A 10,008-nucleotide genomic window follows, 5' to 3' on the forward strand; every position below is an offset into this window, starting at 1 on the left:
CCTCCACACACACCCAGTGACACACTTCCTCCAACAAGGCCATACCTCCTAACAGTGCCACTCCCTGGTGACCAAGCTTTCAAATATATGAACCAGTGGGGGCCATTCCTATTCAAACCATGATATCATCAAGATGTTATGATCCAAATTTATATCCCTAGATTCTTTCCCTAGTGGAGCCGTTAGCTGCTTGAGTACTTCCAGCTGTAGATCTAACAATTGTAACCATCATGATGAAAGTAGAACCCTTGGTTCCTAAATTTATTCCTCCACTCTCTATACTACACTAGGCCTTCTAATTTTAGTAGTAATTTTTCCTCCAATAAGATGCTCAGGCAAAACCCTAGGAGTCAATCATAACTGCTCTTCTTCCTCGGAGGTTATCCAACTCCTCAAAAAGCCTTGCCCTGGGACTGAGAGATGACTCAGCGGGTAAGAGCACTTCCTGTGCAAGCAAGAGGACCTGAGTTCAAGTCCTCAGTACCCATGAAAGATGTCATCATAGACCGCACGTGCCTGGAACCAGTGTTGTGGGGCAGAGGCACAGATCCCAGCTCAATGTCCAGACACCCCAGCTGAAATGGTGACCACCTGTTTCAGTNAATGATCCTGTCTTACATGAATATGTGGAAAAAGAGAGCAAGACGCCCAACATCTTCCTTTGGTCTCCACATTCATGCATGGGCACATAACCTGCAAACCCATGATACACCAGTGTGTGTGCCCCTCCTCACCAGAGAGAGAGAGACAGAGAGAGAGACAGAAAGAGTGGCAGAGAGAGAACCTTGTCCTTACCCTCTAAATACACCCAAGTCTGTTACCTTCTTATCCCCTCCAGAGTCCAACACTCTTTCCCCAGGCTCTGTTCTCTTCCCTGAGTTTCTCTGGTAGCATCTCTCTGATGTACTTGACTCTACTAGACTATGTCAATTTGACACCGTGTAGACTGTCCTGGCAGGAGGGCCTCCGGCACACCTGTGTTAAGGAATACCTTGACTATGTCCGTTGGTTTGGGAAGACCCATCTTAACTGTGGGTGTCAACGTGGGTTGGGTCTTAGATTGAATGGAAAAGGGAGGGAGAAGCGAGCGCATGCAGACATTGCTCTCTGCTTCTCAATCACACATGTGATGTGTTCAGCACCCTGAGTCTGCTGCCTGTGACTCCACAGTCATGAGGGACTAGAATCAAGAAATGAGAGCTAAATAAACCCTTTTAAAAGTTGCTCTTATCCTGGTATTTTCCCCCCAGGGCAACAAGTAAGAAACTAAAAGACCTGCCTTATCTCCACACCAGATCCAGAAAGATGCTATAAAAGCTCAAAGCAGATCACACTACTCTGGCTCAAATTCTCCTGAGACTCCCATCACACCCAACACAATCCCAGTCCTAACCCTAGCCTTGAGAGTTCGAGAGACGGTGCGTGGCCCCCTCCTGGTTTCCTCTCCCACAAGGACTCCAGTCCGGTCTATTTCAGTCTGGTCTATTCCAGTCCGGTCTACTCAGATTCTTCTGTAGCTCTCTGTTCATCTGCCACCCTGCCTGTGTGATGTCGATTCTTAATTGTTAACCTGACTACATCTTGAGTTAACTAAAACCCAAGCTTCTGGGCATACCTGTGCATTATTTCACTTAATTAAATCATTTGAAGTGGGAAGAACCACTTTTAATCCAGATCATCTGAGGTGGGAAAGTCTACCTTTAATCCTGAACTTTTAAAGTGGGAAGATCTACCTTTTGTTGTTGTTTTGTTTTGTTGTTTCAAGCCAGGGTTTCTTTGTGTAGCCTTGGCTGTCCTAGAACTAGCTATGCAGGACCAGGCTACACTTGAACTCATGAAGATCTGCCTGCCTCTATCTCCTGAGTGTTGTGGTTAAAGGTGTGTAACACCACCGCCCAGACAGAGAAGATCCACCTTTAATTTAGGCCACAAGTTCTGGTGGCAGTGCTCTTACAGTCCATCCATTCCTTCATTGGCACTGGAGTCCACTTGTTCAGGATTCCAGCATATACTGAAGACCATCTGAGACATCCAGCCTCATGGACTGAAAAGTATTGGATTCTTGGAACTTTCATTGGTAGACAGCCGTTTTTGGACTAGCTGGACCACAGCCTGACAGCCTATAAGCCACTCTAATAGCTTCCATATATATTTATTCATATATAATATATGTTCATTACATCAGTTCTGTTCTAAAGAACCCTGCCTAATACAGCCTGCAACATTAACTTATATGATCTCTCTCTCTCTCTCTCTCTCTCTCTCACACACACACACACACACACACAAGCACTGGAACAAACCAGTTTGTTTTTAATATTTCCCACAACCGGCCTGGAGCTGGGACCTATAGGAGACGATTAGGTGGAGGATGAATTAGTGTTGCTGTCACAGTAATGGTTTTATTGTAGACTGAGCTCTTTGTCCCCTGCCCATGTATGTCTCCTTCTCCATGTTTTGATGCAGTGTCAAGGCTCCTGATAAATGCTGGCACCAGACTCTCAGATTTTGCAGCCTCTAGCCGTGAGTGAAAATAAATATATTGCTAATAAGTTATCTAGCATTAATTTTGGATCTTAGATTACTCCCAATGTCCCTGCATTAAGGTTTGGGGGATGCTGTTTCAGTACAATTTGGAGAGGCTTGGTGGGTTGTCTTTAGGTCTTTCAGAGTCTTCCCTGAAGCTGGGTGGGACTCTAGTCTCTTTTGCATCAAATGTCAGGAGTGAGCAGTTTTGCTCTCCTAAGCACCCTTTGTCACAATGGCTACCTTGACACAGACCCTCAAAGCAACAAGGCCAATCATTAGAACAAGACCTGCAAAACTGTGAGCCAAGACAAACCTTTTCTCTTTATAAATCATCTCAGGCATTTTATTATAGTCACAGAAAGATGGCTAAGCTACCCTGCCTCAGTTATCTGGTTACAGAAGCAGGAAGTGGACTAAGGCAGTCACCAGTCCTGCTTTCTTAGGACCAGGAACTTATGGACTACAGCTATTAGCCCGAGGGTCACCCACACTCTTTAAATAACCTGAACAACTCATTGATTTGCCAAGCTAGACTCAGGCAGACTTGTTTGTTAACCGTGTCTTATATGGGTTAACCAAACATTTGTTCATAGCTTGCCAGGAAAAGTCACACAGTATAGTTGGTACCTGAACAGAGAGACTGAATCAATGATGGCTTTACAAGAAGCAGTTGTACGGGTCCCTGCTGTAGGTGATGTTGGACAACTGAGACTGATCATCTATGTATGCAGTGTTCCTAGGAACAATCCCAGTATGGCTACCTTTCTCCATGTGGCACAGGGTTATACACCTCCTTGTTTAGTGGCAGCAAGATGGCCCCAGATATGTGTGATGGATATACAACCAAGGCTGAGCCATCTGAGAATGATGCATACGTCTTNGGGAACCTAGGTACCATATTCGTCTACATGGNATGGGGGAGCATGCATCCTTGATAAATGAGAACTGCCACCCCAGTATAGGAATGTCNCCCAAGTGGCTGATGCATTAGAAAATGCATTGCAGACTTCAAGAGTAGCANGTGAAGAATGGAGTTGGAAGCAGGCAGTAGTGGCCGTGGCTTGGTCTTTGCTGTAAGTGGTAAGATGGGCAACTAAGGCTCAGCTCTCTGCCCAGACAGGACTTACCCACACAAGGGCTGCTGTTCTCCACGTTAGCTTCTGATTTGCCAGGAAAAATGGGGACAGAAGAGGATGCCCAAGGGTCCCCCATGCTGCTGTAAGTAATGCCAATGAGCCCACTGGCTTAGCAGGCTGTGTGTGGATGGATAGTTTCTGGTCTGTTGTCAGTCTCCTATTTGATGTGAGCAGCTGTTTATTTACATCCACTCAGGAACAGTCACACAGCATAGGCAACGCCTTATTTGGGGGCAATAATTCCCCTTACAACTTCCTGCTAGGAGATGCACTGATAAAGTACCATGCAGCATCTACAAAGAGCAAGGCATTTCTCTATGTTTAGACATGGAAAANCCAATGTGNAAATAAACACAGAGCTGTCTACACAGCAAGAACACCTTACCACACCATATGAATATACAGTGGTTTAAAGTGTAACCTGGTTACACTTGAAGATGTGTGGTCACAGACACTTTTCAGCCTTACCTGTGACATTTGATTACAACGAGCTTGTGCCGGGGCTGGAGAAGTGGCTNNGCAGTTAAGAACACTTGCTACTTTTGCAAAGGACCCAGGTTCAGTTCCCAGAACCCACAAAGTGGCTCACAACCATGTGTAGCTCTACTTCCAGGACCTCTTCTGCCCTTCCTGGCATTAGGCACATATACATGCACATACATACACACTGGCAAAATACGTATGGATGTGTGTGTGTGTGTGTGTGTGTGTGTGTGTGCGCGCACACACATTTTTTTAATTTAAAAGGTTACTTATTAAAATTACTCATTAAAATTATTCATTTAAAACATATTCATTTTATTTTATGTAAATATGTGAATGCCTGTATCGTATGAGTGCCTGGTGCCTGCAAAGTCCAGAAGAGGGTGTCAGAATCTTTGGAATTGGGGTTCCAGATAGTTGTAAGGCTGCTGTGTGTGTTGGGAACTGAACCTGGGTCCTCTGGAGCAGCAGTGAGTNCTCTTAACTACTGAACCATTTCTTCAGCTCCTAAACTATTTTTGAATATCACTGGAAGGAGAGGATGCTCAGTCAGATGATATTTGAGATAAAATGAAATGATCTACTTCCCACAAGTCAATATCCTCAAATGACTTATCGCCACCCTTGGAGGGTATTTATAAATGCCAGGAGCAGTTTGGGTTGTTATAGAAACTCCCTGGGTGTTGGAGGCAACTGGTATTTAATCCCCTAGGAATGAGAAACGCTAAATATCTTGTTACGGGGGAACTTCACAGCACACAACAGTGCCCCACTTAGATGCCTGCACCAGCACTAGTGTAAAACTACACAAAACCCAAACAGGTTATACCTGCCGATTAGTCATCCACCCTACAGGGATAAGGACTGTTTTTCCTTTCAACTACTAAGATGGCCGGCAGTTCAGTAAACTAAGCATCATTCAAGAAGGATGGAGTGCATTCGAAGAACTGGTACCCGTGATGTCTGGGGTCCTGCAAACCACAGGACATTGACCCTGCCTGAAAGGTGGCTTGTTGCCATGTGAAGAAAAGACATTTAACTACTTAGAAGATGGAGACAGAGGTACTGTTCTCTTCTCTGACTCTTAGGTCAATATAACACATATTCTTGGCAGGAAGGAAGGAAGAAGGGAGGGTGGTGAGAGGAAAGGAGGAAGGGGCTTAAGGTTGGGGCACACCCCCATATTTTCACTGGGGGGATACCCGAGAGCAAGCCTGCATTTCCACGGTTATTGGAGTCTGTTGGAGTCCTCAGAGCTCTGTGGAGGCATAGAAAATAGAGACAAGTCTCTTACTGTGTAGAACTCCCTCTGACCTTCAGTCACCTGTGGCCTTTTGAGATTGTCCTGAATTTAGGTGGCATTTTAGCACTTTTCTCTCATAGGCTGGCAGTTTTCTGCTGGTGTTGTGTAGAATACCTACTGTGGTCCAAATCATTTCTATTCTGATGATTTCACTGTGCTACAAAGGTGATTGACAATGTGAGCTATGAATTTCCTCTGGTGTTGAAGGACCCCCGAAGGGAGACCCTCACTCAAGTCTCAGGGATCGTGAGCCCAGAAAGCCACAACAGTCAAGCTTGCTGCAAACACACGAGGTTTTAATGGCACACAAACCAGCATGCTGAGGTCGAGACCCATACACCACACAGGGGTAGAGGAGTCTGACGACAACCCTATTTTCCAGCAGGCTTATAAAGGCAAAAACCACAACCTAGGGGGAGGATCGGGGAGGAAATAGGGGAAGTCTAGGGGCGGATATTTACTTCAAGGCACCTGGGACATTGAAACATTTTGTGGTTGTTTTTCCCAAAAGTTCGGGGGAATTAGGCCATCTGTCCGGGGCCGGGGCCCATGTTCTCAGGGCAGTCAGTATTTTTTATTCTTCAGTGTCTATCACAGAGGCTGTGGAAATAATAGCAATGGTTACTAAATTTTCAGCAAGCATCTTTTATTGTTGTTGTTATTATTATCATTAACTTAATGTTTTTGAAACCTCAATATAGAACAGACATAAGTGAGCTATCTTCTCTGACTTTCTTGCCCACACTGGGCACCCTGGGGCTCCTTCAGGTGCCTGGGCCTTGGGCATGGGCATTCAGGCTGCTGCTGAGGGCAGTGGACCCTTCATCCTTATTGAGGCAAACATCACAGAGCACTTGATATGTATTATAGCCCCTCCCAAGCTCTGCAAATACAGCAAAGTGGCAAGTCTGAGCCCAGTGTAAAGGATAGATGGGACAGATTGTGGGGAGCAGAGGCGGCCCTAAGTGAGCGAAGTCCTGAGTTAATGTATTTCGATATGGGCACAACCATGTTTAGAACTCCAAAGCCTTGGACCCATGCATTCATCGAATGCAGTTCCTCACATGGGCCAGGTTCAAGAGGGGTGGTGAAGCTCTCCTCGGTGAGTTCAGGTATGTGTGTGTTTATAGACCATAGAGCAATGTGTGCAAACACTAGCAACTGGAGCTTCCTCCTCTCCACCAAGGTTCTGGGGTGCTCCTAAGAACCACCTGATCCCAACTTTACTGCATATGTCTCTGGATATCTGTTCTTTTCCATTCCCTCGAGGTCTCTAGCGAGGGTTCCAGGACCCAAGCTGCATAGAGCTAGGTACCAGATGAGACACATACCAACATCAACCAGAGCCCATGCCCAGCAAGGTGGTGGTGTAAGCACATCAAAGTCATGGGCCTGAGAGATGGAGACTTGACCAGGGGCTAGAGTGGCTGGGGCAGGGGGCAGGGGAGCTGGGGCAAGAGCAGGGTTTCACTGACTTTCCACAAAAGGAGAAAATGAACTCTGAGGTGTGTGATGTGAAAGACAGAGCCAACGTGAGAGGGAGGGAGAACGTGAACCACAAGGGATCCAATGCTTTTCAAGAGACAAATCAACAATTTAACCAAGGCGGGGGTGGGGGTGGGGGTTTCCACGAGGAGGAGAAAGAAAAACAAGAAGCAATAATGAGGTACCAAGCTGCTGAGCTGCTATGTCTGATGTGAGCCTACACAGAAGCCTATAGTCAGCCAGGGAGCATGGGTGGCTTGTCTGAGGCTCGCCCTCTTCCCAAAGGGTCACAAGCTCTGGGCCTGCTGACTGTAAGCTACATTATCTTCCATTTATTCACCAGGCATCAAGAAGCATGGTGACTCATGTGAAGTCACTCATCAGAAGACTCCATGGGCTCTGACTCATAAGGCCTTCCCGCAAGAATCCTCTCTGGGCAAGGATGTGTGATCGCCAAGCAGATGAGCAGTCTCCTGACCAGGCTGGGGCCTCTTGAGATTTTCTCTGGATACCCACACTCNTAAGAGAAAGAACCACAACCATGGCCACCGTGCCAGCATCCTGTGACTGCTTTGTGCCCAAAGAATGTTGGTCTTGTAGTCTAGCTGCTCCTGAACTATCAACACACATTACACACACACACACACACACACACACACACACACACATGCACGAACGCATGCACTCACGCATGCACACACACAGTCACCTGTAGCAGGAATGTGCATAAATACTGAGCAGGGGACCTGCAGGGGGCAGGGCTGTGTGTGAAAAGCAGAAGATGACAGCCTTAGTATTAGACTTCATTTCCTTTTCAGACACCANGACAGTAACATATTTGGGCTAGCCTGCTGCCCCTGACTTTGTTCAGCGACTGTCTGGAGTAAAATGGAGTCTCTTTATGGGAACCGACGGTAGCCTTTTTCCGTTACCCAGAACTCAGCTGCCAGCACCTGTGTATCTCTGCCGCTATTGCTTGGGTACACACACCAACATAAAAGCAAACAGGACCTTGGGTTTGATGTCATAGGCAATTCACCAAGCTGAGGTGGGGATAATTACAAGGAAACACTTAAACANATGCTGCCTGCCCTCAAGCGAGACTGTTTGTAGTTGAAAGGACCCTACTCTCTTCTTCCCTTGATCCTTCTAAGACTCTGGACTTGACCAGCTGGGTGGGGGTGGGGACATGAGAAAGCACATTAGTNGTCGGGCTGGGTGGGGGTGGATAAAGCCACCTGGAGCCTGAACAAAGCAGAGGGTGGTCTCTTCTCAGATCCTCAGATCCCAAAGGCTGGGTGATTTCAAAAAACTACACGATGGGTCAGAAAAGGGGCAGAGAAAGCAGGAACTTCCAGGTGAGGCATCCTATGGCCATGAAGGAGTCTAATCCAGCCGAAAGGCTGAATTAANCTCCCAGCCCCATCTCCGAATTNCCAGACGTCAGATATGGAGGCTCTGGCTGAGGCCCCGCATTCCCCAGCCTGGTAGTCAGGAATGCTTGGGAGCTGTATGGCAGCTGATGACTCAGACCTGANGGGAAGNCCAGATCCCCTCCNTGGGGTCACTGCTACACTCAGCCCTGAGCTCCAAAGGAACTCTTTCTAGAAGCCCTGGGCTGGCAGCCTCTTTCCCATGATAAACATACCATGGTCTCTCTGATGTTTGTCAGTCCAGATAGTCTTTCTAACTAAAACAAAACAAAAGCACCACCACGAAAATCAACCACAGCAAAAATGACCCACAGCGTCTTAGGTATAATCCGCCTTCCTTAGTCTCAGGTCTGCATTCCTGGATTCAGTCAACAAAGTATCAAAGATATTCAAAATGTGCTGAGAGTCTGGTCTGCAGTTGGCGCGATGCAAGAGAACAAGCATAATGCACCCAGCCCCAGCCTCTCCGGAGGTGTGCCTGTGTGCCTGTCGGGTCTTCAGTCCNTGAAGCTGTGCAGAGACCACAATGTGTCAGTGTCACTAAATGTGTGCTGCTCAGAGGCTGGGCACGTAGCTCAGTGATAGAGTAAGTGCTTGGCATGCTTTCATTCTCATTTTAAAATACTCTGTGTGCACTATGTATATGTGGGTATGCATACAAATATTGTGTCTATGGAGGACGTAGGTATTTGATACCCATAGAGCTGGGGTCATAGGCAGATGTGGCTGCTGGGAACCAGACTCAGGTTAGACTTTGATTTTAATCCCCAACACATGCACACACACAAGTAGAACTAACTCGCTGTTCTTCTGAGTATTGTGTGCTGGACAGTATACCCCTGCCTTCCAGGAGAGAAGATCAGAAAATAAGTGTGTGAAGCACAGTGGCTCACCCTTTTTCCCTGTTGCATCTATAGTATTTAGATCAGTCAACTACTGAGTGCAGTGTCAGAGTTAGCCATGGTGGCAGCATTGGGGAGGAGCACCCAGGACACTAAAGATACCCATGCCAGGCTCCTTCCTGAAGAGGCTTGTATTGAATATGGAAAACGCAGGAGTAGATCCTGGAGGAAACAAGGAAAGGTGGGATGGGAACAGGGCAGGGTGACGAGGTGAGAATGGTGACAGATTTAGTGTGCCAGGCTAAGCAGCCTGGATCCATCCCGGGGATGACCGCGAGTCTGAAGGGTTTTCACATTGGAGTATCATGGCCGAACCTTGTTTTGGAGACATCCCTCTACCTTCAGGGTTTGGCAGCGCTCGCAGGGCTGGAGACAACTCTGTGAACAGGATGTGATACCCAGTGACTAAGCTGAAGAGATTGGCAGGATGGCCCAGATCCAGGAGACACTGAGACACACACTGCATCTTTTGGTAGTTTAATGATTCTATGGGATGTGCAAAGAGTCGAAGGTGAATCCTTGATTAAATAGATATGACATCAGAATAGAGACTTTTTGTCTAATAGATATTTTTAAGAAGCAGGTTGTGGAGTGGGGGGGGGGGATTACATAGCAGATTTTGAGTGTAGACTGTCAAATATAACAAGCCTATCACAATGAGTGATATCTATTGTGTTCCTCCATGTGCCTAAATTACAGAGCACTGAATCACTCAAATGGAGTTTGAACAGACCAAG

General features: G+C 46.8%; 1 long non-coding RNA gene across 1 annotated transcript in view; it reads left to right on the plus strand.

The window, feature by feature from the left end:
• Positions 1-8,796: 8,796 nt before the first annotated feature.
• LOC115031947 overlaps positions 8,797-10,008 on the plus strand; it is a 14,041-nt gene continuing 12,829 nt past the window's right edge. Inside the window, exon 1 of the long non-coding RNA XR_003837602.1 lies at positions 8,797-8,955. This is a non-coding gene — a long non-coding RNA (uncharacterized LOC115031947). The remainder of the gene's footprint in view (positions 8,956-10,008) is intronic.

This window comes from Mus caroli, chromosome 9 (assembly GCF_900094665.2).
Source record: "Mus caroli chromosome 9, CAROLI_EIJ_v1.1, whole genome shotgun sequence".
NCBI lineage: Eukaryota > Metazoa > Chordata > Mammalia > Rodentia > Muridae > Mus > Mus caroli.